This window comes from Nomascus leucogenys, chromosome 5 (assembly GCF_006542625.1).
Source record: "Nomascus leucogenys isolate Asia chromosome 5, Asia_NLE_v1, whole genome shotgun sequence".
Taxonomy (NCBI): Eukaryota; Metazoa; Chordata; class Mammalia; order Primates; family Hylobatidae; genus Nomascus; species Nomascus leucogenys.
This window is the reverse complement of record NC_044385.1, coordinates 85507622-85522494: the sequence shown is the minus strand read 5'-3', so window position 1 is coordinate 85522494 and position 14873 is coordinate 85507622.

The window sequence follows — 14873 nt, the reverse complement described above, 5'->3', positions numbered from 1 at the left end:
TTCTCCAGATGGCAAGTTGTGGGGTGCTCAGCCACCATAATCGTGTGAGAGAATTCTTGTAATATATTCCCATGTGCGTGTGTGTGTGTGTGAATGTATGTATGTGTGCGTGTGTGTGTATCTCCTATTGGTTCTATTTCTCTGGAGAACCCTGACTAATGCAAGAGAAATTCAGTAGAACAGTTTTTCAGCTATCTGTAGCAAGAAAGCACTATCCTTAAACTGGGAGTGACTAGTAATAGGGACCCCAAATCCTTTAGGTCATGTCCATGCCATCTCTGAACTCACCTTATGGACAATTGGCTTTATTTCTTTCAGCACTATACCAAAGTAGCTTGAGAAGTGAAATTTTCTTAATCTTGACATGAGCCTAACTTGAACTGAGAGTCTAGAAAGAATGTGGAGAGACATTTCTTCATTCCCTCCCAGTGACGACACAAGGTAAAGCCCTCATGGACTAAACCCTTTTCATCTGCTTGAAGTTGTGGGATGTCATTCACATAAATTTACCAGATGATACAGGTTATTTGTAAACAATACGTTTCTTAGAATAATAAGCATTTATTATTAAGATAGTAGCTGGTTTTTAGCCTATTGTTTCTCTGCTGCATATTTGTTAACAAGTATTTGTATTAAGAATGTAAGATCTTTCCTTTGCATAATTCATTTTCTGTAACTACTCTTCATAATCAGGTCTTTGCAGTCTGTAATAAGTATCTTTATGGGAATGCATGACTATAAAAATAGGCTAAAATTCAATACACAGAAACAGTGAGCTTCAGACCAGCTACCAGGAAGATTTATTTTAGCAATATCATTCTATGTGAGGCTGCTGCCTGGTACTTTTTATCTGGCTTACAACATTTTATCTCCTTATGTTGGCCAGAGTTAGTCCTAAGAGTAGGATTCATCTTTAGGAAACCTTAAGTGTCAATAAGCTATACTGGTCTTGCAGAAGACTCCAGCCCCATCTATTCTGAAGAGTACGACACTTCATTCCAGTAATCTAACAGTTCCTTTAGTTTCTACACTTCATCTGTCCCTGCTGTCAATTTGTCTGTCTTCCTTCTCCTAGACAAACTAGGTATCATAGTACTTACAACGGTACTATAGAAGGCAGGGAGTAGGGAGGGCACAGAGCTGAAAGCAGGCCATTAAATGAAACTCCACCAATCTTTAGAATCATCAGTGGTCTCCCACTGTCCCACTGCCAGGAGTATGATGTGTATTCACAAAGTTCCCTCGCCTCCAGCAGGGAATTAGATAATTTTTGGAGAAATATAACACTTCTAGAGTTGGGATCCCTAGATTGTAACATTTGCTCTCTCACCAAGCCGTGTTTACTTCAGAGCTAAACATCTTCCAAATTCGCTCATCGGTGGACAAATCATGGCCATGCACGCCACACTTCCACTGATGGATGAGTCAGAATCATGAACACTGAGTTTCCAATCAGCAGCTTTGGAATTGCCAGACTTAAATGTGAATGTACAGCCAAGGAACACTGTATATTTCAGCAAGTCATCTACCATTAAAGGAAGAAAACAAACAAACAAACAAATAAAAAAGGACCCATAAAAAACAGAGGTGATGAAGAAGAAAACAAAAATCTATATTTAATATCTGCAGAGCAATAAAAGATACTACATCTATAAAAAAAACATAGGTGCTATAAAAAGAAATAATCAAGGGATTAGAAAGAGCCCTTAAGAATGAGAAACATGGTAGTAACATAAACAATTCAATAAAAGGATTGGAGGATGAAGTTGAGGAACTCTGAGAAAATAGAACAAAAAGAGAATACGGAGGAAAGAAGGATATTAGAGCAATCTAAAAAGTTCAACATCAGGTTAATAAGAGAAATCAAAAACAAAGATGAGGAAATTATAAAAGAAAGAAAGGTTTTTCCAGACATGCAAATAGTGAAAGAAAAAGAAGGATCTCCCTTGTTCCTCTTTTTGGGAAGCTGCTGGAAGTTGTGCTTAAGCAAACTAGGGAGTAAACAAAGATAAAGACCAAGAAAAATGGATATTCATCTAACACAAGAGAAGGAAGAAAGGAAAGTCCTAGGAAGTTCTTGGGAGGGAGGACTGACTATATGATCTATTTAAACATCTGGAAACATTAGGAAATTATTAGAGATAATTACATAGAAATAACAACTATTAACAAAATATTGTACTGGAAAGGAAATCATGTAATCATAGCACAGTTCTTGGCTTAATACAATATTTACACAGCTATAATGATATTAAATGAAAGTTGTGATATAACAAAATTGGGAGCAGGAAAGGACAGAAAGTAAAGATGAGTGGGGTTGATGAGGAGGGGAGAGTGGGCATCTCAGGCCCAATAATAATATCAAGATAGTGTATCTAAAACTGGCAAAAAAAAAAAAAAAAAGCAGCAAGGTAAGCATATTATGTAAAAATACAGAGTTACATATTAGAAGAAACATCAAAGAGTGGAGGGAGGTGGAATCTGATGAATGGGCTTATGGGAATGGGGAACCTTGAGTCAGGGCTGCTATGTTCACTAGAGGCTTATGCTATATTGTAAGCCTTATAACCTATTTTGTGTTTCAAAAATGCACATGTATTCCATTCATAGAAATAAAAATTAACTTTAAAATAATGTAAGCCTTATATATAAATTGCTGAGCATAGCTCTAATTTTTTCCCTTAGGATTAATTACTGGAAATGGAATTACTGGGTCAAAGGATTTGATCATTTTTGCAGCTATTTATATATATATAAATCAGTTTTCTCCAAAGCTCGCTAGTGGTACAGAGAATGCCCATTTCCTTACATCCCCATCAATATGGGGTATTCACTTTTAAAAAGTCTTTGCCTGTTTGGGCAACCTACAGAATGGGAGGAAATTTTTGCAATCTACCCATCTGACAAAGGGCTAATATCCAGAATCTACAAATAACTTAAACAAACTTACAAGAAAAAAATCAAACACCCATCAAAAAGTGGGCAAAGGATATAAACAGACAATTCTCAAAAGAAGACATTTATGCAGTCAACAGCCACATGAAAAAATGCTCATCATCACTGGCCATCAGAGAAATGCAAATCAAAACCACAATGAGATACCATCTCACACCAGTTAGAAGGGCGATCATTAAAAAGTCAGGAAACAACAGGTGCTGGAGAGGATGTGGAGAAACAGGAACACTTTTACACTGTTGGTGGGACTGTAAACTCGTTCAACCATTGTGGAAGACAGTGTGGAGATTCCTCAAGGATTTAGAACTAGAAATACCATTTGACCCAGCCATCCCATTACTGGGTATATACCCAAAGGATTATAAATCATGCTGCTATAAAGACACATGCACACGTATGTTTATTGCGGCACTATTCACAATAGCAAAGACTTGGAACCAACCCAAATGTCCAACAATGATAGACTAGATTAAGAAAATGTGGCACTTATACATCATGGAATACTATGCAGCCATAAAAAGGATGAGTTCATGTCCTTTGTAGGGACATGGATGAAGCTGGAAACCATCATTCTGAGCAAACTACCGCAAGGACAGAAAACCAAACACTGCATGTTCTCACTCATAGGTGGGAATTGAACAATGAGAACACTTGGAAACAGGGCGGGGAACATCACACACTGGGGCCTGTCATGGGGTGGGGGGATGGGGGAAGGGATAGATAGCATTAGGAGAAATACCTAATGTAAATGATGAGTGAATAGGTGCAGCAAACCAACACCTCACACGTACACATATGTAACAAACCTGCACGTTGTGCACATGTACCCTAGAACTTAAAGTATAATTTAAAAAGAAAGTCTTTGCCTGTTTGATGGGTAAAAACTGTTTTTCAATTAGTTTAAAACATATTCAACTCCTCCATATTCCGTACTACCCTAGGAGTGGCCCTGGTTAACAGGTTTCAGATAATTATATATATACATATATAAAAAATACTTATTTTTATATAAATGAAATCTTACAGCCCATGTCATTTAGCAAATTGCTTTCTGCACTTAAGAATATGTCTTGGGATTGTAGCCACCCGGGGCTGAAGCTGGCATTTTCCCAGAGCCTGTTAATAATTTTGATTTGAGTTTTAAGTACCTGTAGATTTTCCTTTACTTTACTAGATGTGTTGATCCAAAAGCAGCATGTTTCACTTAAAAGTGCATTACTAAACCCAATAAAAAGTTCCAGCAGACTTAGTGATAGCAAAACTTTCATGCTTCCTTTTTGTTAGTGACTATTATTCCTGCTCTAAGGATAATAATTAAGCAAAATATACAGCAATGAACACTCTGTGTCCAATATTTCAGTTAGAAGGTGCTACCGTGTATAACCCTATTGCAAATAGTAGAGTGAGAATAGCAGTTCCCACAAGTGTGGTATAGTAGATAATTTCCATCTAAAATTTTACTTGCTGAGATATAAAATTTCCCTTTGGGGGTCTATGAAGTTTCTTGGTTTTATTTTCCCAAACAAATTTCTGGGTTATGGGCAAACTACTTACTTTCATTACCTGACAGAATTTGCAGGATAATTGCCCAGAACTAGCATATTGATTTAAATTTTTACATCACCCCTCCCCTTTTATTTTGTCCAAGCTGCAGGAGATCACCACTTGATTCACAGAAATAAGCAGGGTTAGTCTAAAATGTAGGCGAAAAGTCTGAAAACAATTCGTGAGACTAGGAATTAACGACAAATATATAATAAGCTTTGGAGCAAAATTTTTCTCTCTAGTTTTCATTTTTGGTTAAAAACTAATTATGAATAAACTTTATACTTGGCCTGATTATTTGCACAAAGTGTAGCAAGAATGGTTATTTCTATATAGGCTTTTCAAAACCAAAAAAAAATGTCTTCGATGTCTCCTGGTCAAGTATTGCCATTATGCATTTTAAACAATTTGTTGTGGTCAACCCACAGAGGTGGGGTGGACCCCTAACTCAAATTTGGTTGAGGTGATATCATACATGCACCAAGAATGTGCAAAGGTTTATTAGTCATGGAATGAGACTCTCTATGGAGAGCAAGGAAAGCTCCGAAGCTGGTCTGAAAACAGCTTGAGAAGGCAGAGAAAGAAGATTTTTATAGTGATTAGTGAGGTGTGGCCAGGGTGAGGGTTCTGTGCATGGACAGTGGCTTCTGTTATTTGGGCTTGTTTTTGATGCCAAAAGGGGGACCACCTGGGCTTTCTTAAGAGAGTGCTCAGATGTGGGGCAGAGAGGAAGGAGGAGGAGTAGGGCTTAAAAGCTGTCAGCGTTCAAACGTCAAAAATGGAGTCTGACTCTTCATTAAACAGTGTTTGCTATTCCTTGAGTGCTTAGTTACACAGATCCTCTTTACTTTTGGAAAATATTCCTTACAATTTGAAAAGACTGGACAGAGCACAGTTACATACTAAGGCAGTGAATGTGTGTTTCTCGTTGGTTTAGTAACCTCCCATGCATGATGGCTGTGCTCCTGATGGCAAATAAATGGCAGTGACAAGCCACCGTCAAGCTGGCACACACAGCAGCATCCAGCACCATCCAGAGTCTCCATCTGGAGAGGCCGATGCCCTCTTGCTCTTCTGGCTCTGGTCTCATTTTATTGCTTTGTGCAAACCAACCCACCTCATTCTTGAGAGTCCGTGTTGCCAGCCTGGGTGTGCCCTAGTTTTTGAATGTGACCTTGTGTTGCTTCAGGCCTGCCTCCCATATGCCTCTGAAGGGCTTTCTCTGTCTCTTTTCTAAAAGTGAGTTATATTCTGCTTTGGTCCCAGGAGGAGCACTCATCTTTGGTCTTCTCCCCTCAGTGCTCTGTAGGCACAGAGATTAAAGGTGGAAGGATGCCTAATATTTTTCTAATCTCAGAACCACAGGATCGACTATTGCCTGCTCAGCAAGTGTGAAGGGCTAAGCGAGGGTAACCAGAAGGCATGCTGACTGAGGTCTAATCACTGATTTTTGGGTAAAAGCTTAAAAATGGCCTGTTGATAGTACGTAATAGCCAGAACAATTATTCTCTCCCTTGTAAAGAATTCTAATTAATGTGGAAATGTAAAAGAAAAGCCTGGGCTTAGAACAGAAGGTCTAAGGCAACAAGATCTTAGTTCTCCCAGAAGCATTTAGAGCACTAGGAAGTGTTTAGGCCCAATTTCACATTTCAGATCAAGCAGATTAAAGCACGTGGTTTTTTCCACCTGGCATAATCCTAGCCTATGAAAGCCACAGTTAATAATTATTTCCCTGAACCCAGAGGGTGTTCCACGATAGAATCTCTTTTATCCTGGCAAACTGAAGTCATATTGTGGCCAGCATTTTCAAAGCTGGTAGACCAAGGTTTGGCCTGCTCTGGGTGAAAATGTCTTTTTTTTTTTTAATTAATTAATTTATTTATTTATTTATTGCAGTTGCAAGATTTAGTAAGAATGAAAACAGAGCTCCCATACAAGAGAGGGGATCCAAAGAAGGTAGCCATTGCCGGCTCGAATGCCTGGGTGTATATCCCGATCATTGTCCCTCATGCTGTGTTCTCAGGCAATAGATGATTGGCTATTTCTTTACCTCCTGTTTTTGCCTAATTAGCATTTTAGTGAGCTCTCTTTCCTACCTGATTGGTCGGGTCGGAGCTAAGTTGCAAGCATGACAAGCGCTGTTGTTCCCTCAGCCTCTAGCACTTTCCGGGCCACGTTTTGTCTTTGCGTCATGAATCTCTCAATTCCATTTGTGCCTTTTGTACTTCTGGGTGACTTTGCACTTGGAAGAGCTTGTGGGTGTGTGGAGGTAAAGGAGGGAGAGGTTCACCATTGTACATGTTGAGGATACATCAGCCAAAGGTTCACAGTGGGTCTTCTCTGGCTATGTTTGGTCAAGCATTTTGGAAGTCTGAATTGCTGACAAACTGAGGGGTAAGTATTTGGACTCTCACTAATGACAAAAATGGGGAGTCCCTCAGGATACAAAAAATTATAACCCTAAGCAAACCAAGAAGTGAATGTTGGGCATCTGCTCTACCCAGGATGCTGTGACAGTTATTAGGGGACATTCAAAGCAAAGCTGATAAAATAGCAGATAATGTTTCTCAAGGAAGGCTTGTAAGGCAGAGCTTCTCCCATTGACTTTCTGTTATCAAACCACAGGCACCAATTTTGTCATCCATAAATGATGTACATTTGCTCAGTTACTTCTTTAGGTAAGTATTTGGAGACAGGTATGAATCCACTAATTATTACAGTTTCTTTCAGGAGATCTAAAATCATAAATACCATCAAATAAGATAAGGTATATAAATCACAGCATGGTACTGAGAACACAGTGCTCACATAACTTTTGTTATCGTCTACTTAAAGGTATATGTGCTATCTTTTGTCCTTCACCCATTTACATTTTCCTTTTCCACCCATTTCTCTCCTCCCTTCCCTTCCTCTGATCTTGATATTGTTGGCCATCTTTCTGCAGAGATGCTGTCTGTCTTCCATGGGGCTCTAAGCTTGTGACAGTAGGGTTTGTGTTTCTATGTTCTTTCTACTCTTACTGATTTATGCAGCATAGGGGCTTGCTGTGGATTGACTTAAACACACCAGAAAGTGTCTTGTAACTATAACATCTTCTTATCCCAAGAGGGCATTACCTCTTAATGGGAATTGCCCACCCCATTATATATTTACTCAGTTTAAAGCAGAGCAGGACCTGCTTAGCTTAGAACTCCTAAGTATCACCATAATCACCTTGTCCAGCACAGCACACACAAGGTTTGAAGGTGGGGAAAAGGGGAGGGAGGCAGAGGTGTTGCCAGATGGTCACTGTACGTTTTCTCTTGTACTTTGTGGACTTCAGAACTTACTACAACATTCCTGAGGAAGCTTTGTAGCAAAATGATGGGATGATGATGACTTGTTTGGAAGATTTTCCCCTGCTGTCTGAACTCAGGGAAGCTTTTCTAAAATGGACTTTCTGGCTAAAGGATCAACCACCTTTTGGCCATACATGCCCAGAGAAAACCTTAGGCAAGAGTGTTTAAGATAGACACAGAAGTTTTCTTGCCTTTTCTGGGTGAGAAGGGGTTAAAAAAGGAAAACACTCAATGGAGGTATAATTCTTCTCCAGAGATGGTAACACTGGTCGTTGGTCATTCATGGTTTCTAGTGTGTGTGTATTAGTCATCCACTCCAATGCTCTTCATCAGAGCCTTGTCTCTTTTATTTCCCAGTCTATTATAAGCACTCACTTCTGACCCTCCAAACCTTGTTTCCTATCCAGACCTTCAGATTCCAGGTACTCACCATTGTTCTCAACCATGTCCAATGTCCCTTCTTGTCATTGCATTCTGTCAGTTACCTCCATCAAATATGATCTGTCCCCTGTCCCACCCATTTAGGCCCTGATTTCCAACTTGGTATTCATGCTGAAGGATTCCTTGGACAATTTCAAGGGAGAGCCCCTGTTGTATAATACATGATTTCCATTTTAACAGTATTCTCCTAGGAATGCAATGGTGTAAATTTAGAGAAAGACATACAGTGGTGAGGTTTTCAGGCATAAAGCCAGACTAGAGGCGACGACCTATTTGGGTGGAGAAGGAAACAAAGTTCTACTCTTTGGTATTGCGTTTCTCAGGCAAGAGCAAAGCTTCAGGCTTCCTTGTGACTCTCAATGACCCTTACTGACATGTGCTCCAGTACATGCCCCAAACTATCCCTGGCTTTGGTGTCAGGAAATTTGAGCTTCAGTTCCAGTCTACTGCCCTAGAACTGTGATTTTTAGGACAGTCTGGGTCTGAGTCTGAGTTTCTCATTTGTTAAATGAATGTAGAGAATAGAGAATCTGTAAAATTATTTTCAGCTGTGATTCTATGACTTTCTGATACCAGGCTTTATAGCACTTGATGTAAACATGGCAGTAGGAGATAATCAAACGGTACTTAGAAAGGAAGGTTGACTGAGTATGGAATACCACTGTAAATCTGGTAATCTTGCCTGCTCTGTGTTAAAGACAACTATGGAGGCAATACTTCCCTAAGCAGCTCTAATTTGTGTAGAACTTCTATTGCCAAAGTAGAAAAACTCAACTAACACTTTCAATTAAGTTAAATGACTTCATGTTCTGTTAAGTTCAGGCTGGCTAGGAATTTCATAACTTTAACTGACTTCATTACAATAATGGTTAGCATTAGGTTCACATAGATGATGTCTACTTGATAGTATTTTCATAATTGTACAGCTATCATCAAATTATGTTGATTTATAGCTGGATGAAAAATGACAGTGAATAGCATAATTGTGAAATTTCACAAGGCGCTGACATTTGTCTTTAAAGCAGAAAAATTCAGCAAGTACGACTACTGCAATGGAAGTGCAATTGTAAAGACTTCATGGAAAGTTCACAGATTCAAATGTAATTAAGCATGAATTAAACATGATGAGCTACAGGGCTAATTCTAGCACTGCTGAAGCTCCATTATGGAAATCCGCTTCAGAAATATGACCAGCTCTTTTTTAACATATGTCAGATGCCTAACATATGGTCTCCTAAGGCCTCCAGCATACCTTGGGTGATCCAGGGCAGTCAACGTATGTTTGGCACTGTTGAAGGTCTAGTTTATTGAGCCAAGAAGCTAGGAAACATAATGGGAAATCAACCCATGCTTGTCAGAATCTCACTTCTTCTCCTTTAGAACAAGTATTATAAATTCAAAGAAAAATGTGAGCCCTTGTAGTGCGGTGTTCTGACTTTTCACGCTGGTGCAACAAACAATAAATCATGAATGTAGGCTAATGCCTATTTACAATTAATTTATCAAAGATAATAACAAACTAAAGGGACAAATTTTATAAGCCACAGACACAAACCAAATCAATTGCTTGACAACTCTATATCTTTTTTTTTTTTTTTTTTTGAGACAGAGTCTTGCTCTGTCGCCAGGCTGGAGTGCGGTGGCGAGATCTCGACTCACGGCAACCTCCGCCTCCTGGGTTCGAGCAATCCTCCTGCCTCAGCCTCCCGAGTAACTGGGACTATAGGCGAGCGCCACCATGCCCAACTAATTTTTGTACTTTTAGTAGAGATGGGGTTTCACCATTTGGCCAGAATGGTCTCGATCTCTTGACCTCGTGATCCGCCCACCTTGGCCTCCCAAAGTGCTGGGATTACAGGCATGAGCCACTGCGCCCGGCTGACAACTCTATCTTGCATATGTTGTGGGACACGGATAACCTGGAGAAGAGCTTCCTGTAATACTATCTTTCATCCCCGACCTCCCTTGCATCCCAATCCCTCAACCTCAAAAGGAAAGAGCAAAAAGCTAGGAGACTGAAAGGCAGAAATTCAGGAACAAATCTTCCATTGATTGCTGTGGCAAAGTTGATCTGCTTCATTTGGTGTAGTTTTTCTGTATGTAAAATTAAGATAATTGTATTACCAAGGCTGGGCACGGTGACTCACACCTGTAATCCCACCATTTTGGGAGGCGGAGGTGTGTGGATTGCGAGGTCAGGAGTTCAAGATCAGCCTGGCCAAGATGGCGAAACCCCGTCTCTACTAAAAATACAAAAGTTAGCTGGGCATGGTGGCGGGCACCTGTAATCCCAGCTACTTGGGAGGCTGAGGCAGGAGAATCGCTTGAACCTGGGAGGCGGAGGTTGCAGTGAGCCAAGATCACACCACTGCACTCCAGCCTGGGCAACAGAGTAAGACTCCATCTCAAAACAAACAAACAAACAAAAGATAATTATATTACCTTGCCCATGTCATAGGGATCCTAAGTGAAGGTGATGTGATAAATGCAAAAGTCGTTCATGTACATGTATACATCTGTTTATATATGTATATATGTGAACATATGTATCTATCTAATCTCCCTAAATAGAAGACATACTAATACATACTAACAGTTGCCTCTGTCCTCTGGTCATATCCCCACTGGAGTATGGGAGTTGATAATCATAATGACAGTAATAACAACAGCAATGATGACCATTTGTCATACCTACCCTGTGCTAGGCACTAGCACCATATGTTTATATAGACAAGTAAATTGTATGAAAATCTTTTCTGAATCCTGGAACAATAAGGAGTAAGAAGAATGAAAATGTCTAAAATGTAATAGCTAGTCTCTCTTTTAAAAAATAATGTGCTTTTGGCCAGGCGCGGTGGCTCGCGCCTGTAATCCCAGCACTTTGGGAGGCCAAGGTGGGCGGATCACGAAGTCGGGAGATGGAGACCATCCTGGCTAACACGGTGAAACCCCGTCTCTACAAAAAATATGAAAACAAAATTAGCCAGGCATGGTGGCGGGTGCCTGTAGTCCCAGCTACTAGGGAGGCTGAGGCAGGAGAATGGCGTGAACTCGGGAGGTGGAGCTTGCAGTGAGCCGAGATTGCACCACTGCACTCCAGCCTGGGTGACAGAGCGAGACTCCATCTCAAAAAAAAAAAAAGTGCTTTTCTGGCCGTAATTATTGAAGTAAAATAGGTTTCTTCATTATTGGCAGTGGTTTGTGGTCTTTGTGTTGAATGAAAGTAGTGGCTGTATCCTGCCCCAGTGAAAGATTTGGGGGAACAGTATTTTGCCATTTTATCTCATGGTTTTACGCAAGCGTTTTCTCCTTTAGACCTTTATTGTTTTTATCCCCTAAATCTAGGTATACCAGAGTGACCCCTTTAGAGCTGAAAGAAATAAGTTTGGAATGTGAGAAACTCACTCTTCACAAATGTTAGAGGAGGCTAATAACGTAAATAGCTTGTCAGCCTGGTTTAGATAAATAACAACGACAGATCATTAATGGAAGTTCAGGCATGTCTTGGAGGTTGATGTGAAAGAGCACAGAGACATCCTTTTGCAGCATAAATTTCAGTGCCTCTGACAGAGACAAGGTCTGCCACCTGTGATTCTGCAAGATGACTGTATTTTCATGTAAGACCCTCCTTAAGGTTACCAGGTTCTGGAAATTTCTCTCATCAGACTTATATAGGTGGGTTAGAGAAGAGACACTGTTGATCAGCATCTTCATTGTCATCATTTGATCATTTTTCATCATTAATTACTGGGGGAACATCAGTTATAACTTGAGTTTCCACTAAGTGCAATACAGTTCTTATCCTATATGTGTTGATACTCAAAGATTTCAGACAGAAAAAGCAAAGATCTTATCATCCATTACCCAGGCAGCATCAGTTAGAACATGTTTCTAATTCACTGAGTGAAATACAGTTCATCTTACCCTGTATGTGTCTATTCTAAAAGATCTCAAAAAAATGAAAAAGCGAAGAAGAAAATGCTAACAAATCATTCCCAATAGAGGTAAAAATAAGAAACAGACAAAGAGATCTCATGGTTAATGTACTCTTTATCCCAAATTGCTCTGCCTACTTACTTGTGGGTTGTAGAAATCAGAGATTCAATCTTTAAACCACTGAAGGCCTTAACTGGTATCATGTCAACCATTTCTTCCCAAGTAAACTGGAATCTGAAGTCTGCTGGGCCCACACTTGGTTTTCTGGGCACCTTCTTAACACTGGGATGCAAATCACCAAATCCTCTACTGAGCATCTCAGTTATTTATTTACTGAACATTGAGTTTTTACTAGAAGATTACGTAATTTTTTTGAGCACTCTTTTGTATGGAACTCTCTTCTAAACCTTTTACATATAATGAACTCACAAAAACATTATGCAATAAGTATTATCAACTTACCTATAATGTACTGGTTATGAGGGGAAAGAATGGTGTTCTTCAGATTGGGAATCATTTATATGATATGCTAGAAGTTTTATTATTTTCCCCAAAGTTTGTCTTTTACAAAATAAAAGAGAACTCTGGAGGACAAATTTAAGACAAGAGTATAGCAGAGGTGATGAGGTAAATTAGGAGTGGAGTCCCTTACTACAATTCAGGAAAGTGATGATGAGCGCCTTAACTGTAGCAATGAAAATGAAAATAGAATTGAGTAGAGCTGTTAAGACGTATTTAAGAGGAAAAATCAATAGTATTTGGTGAACAACTGTGTGTGAAGGGCAAAGGATAGGCAAGATTCTAGACTGACTCTCAAGCTCTGGGTCTGGGTGACTGGGAGTGAACTGAGTAGTTATCAGAGAATGAAAACAATAAAATAAGGAATTTTTGTGAGGAAGCACATGAGTTCAATTTGGGATGTGATGAGTTGGAGATCGTCCTGGGATTTCCAAATAGAAACGATTAATAGACTCTTTGCACGGAGTAGCCTGGAGCTCAGGAGATCAGGGTTGGCTCTTTGAAAGTCCTCTGTGTATATGTGGTTGGTGACAGCTGGTGTGTGTGAAATTTTATAAGTAATAAGGGTACTGTGAGAAGAGAAAGGGAGAAGAGGAGATATCAGTGAAAGAGTCTATGAGGAAATAGAGAATAAGAATAAGATAGAAGAGACTGGTGTCACAAGAGACAACAAAAGAGAAAGTGGACAACTGTTAAATGCAGTGAGTGAAACAGAAAAGTGTCCATTGGTTTCCATCATGAGCAGGCAGTTGTTGACTTGGCGAGGGCTGTTTCAGTTGTGCCAGGTGAATAGGAGGTGACAAAGGAGACATTTTTGAGTATAGGAGAGCCTTTTAAGTCACCTGAAAAAATAGGGAAGGAAAGAGGTAAAGGGATAACTTTTTTCTTTTTTTAATGTGGAAAGAGTAGCTGAGAGTTGGTGCAAGAGAGAAGTTGAAGATAGAGGAAAGGAAAGGAGGATGTAATTGATGTAATTGCAGAGGACTTGGACGGGGTGTAATTCAGAGTGCACATGGAGGGCTTAACTTTGAGGAGCAGAAGAGTCACATCTTTTTCTGAGGTTGAAAGGAAGAAGGCTGGGTGTGGTGGCTCACGCCTGTAATCCCAGCACTTTGGGAGGCCGAGGTGGGAGGATCATGAGGTCAGGAGATCAAGACCATCCTGGCTAGCATGGCAAAACCCTGTCTCTACTAAAAATACAAAAACAAAATTAGCCAGGCGTGGTGGCGGGTGCCTGTAGTCCCAGCTACTCGGGAGGCTGAGGCAGGAGAATGGCATGTACCTGGGAGGTGGAGCTTGCAGTGAGCTGAGATCACGTCACTGCACTCCAGCCTGGGAGACAGAGCGAGACTCCGTCTTAAAAAAATAAAATAAAAATAAAAATAAAAAAGGAAGAAAGCAAAGGTCCAGATACCTTTTCAAGTCAAAGGGTAGGGGCAGGAGATTGAGTTATTTTTTACCTTAAGATTTTTGTTTTCTTCATAAAATAGAAGGTCCAGTTGGCAGAGAGTCGTGGTGAGAATGGGACATAATGGGAGTGGAGAGGTTGAAAGAGTCCACTGAGATGTCAGTGTTCTTAAATGGAATCTTGAGGAAGATGACTGGGTACACTGGGTACACTCAGACGGAGGTGAGGTAGGTCATTAATTTTAGTAATTGGATCATCACGCTCAGTTAGGAGAATTTTCTCGTGAGTTACCTGATTAGTGACCAGGTGTGTGAATGGATATGTAGGTGGTTGAATTGATCCAGGGTTGGGGGTGTTCCTGGCAGATTCATCAAAGATCAGAAAATGAGCCCATTAGAAGCATACACACTTATGGAATCTCAATAAAATTCAAAGACGAGTGTGATGAGCGACGGGGAGAGTCAGTCTGGTCGGCTTTTTGTCCTGTTCCTCAATTACCCCTGCCCCTTTCCATAAACCAAGTTAACTTGGCCAGGGACAGTGGTTCTTCTTGCCTGGTTACTACTGGCCCCTTTCTGAGAGTTGGATCCTGCTTCTATCATCTTTCACAGCCCATGGCTCAGGCACCACCTGATGCCCAGAACTCCTGCCACCCATAAGTCCCTTGTGTGCTCAGCCAGCACCTGGGGCCTAGAAACATGCATACTGCCTCCTTCCTGGAGTAGGTGAGC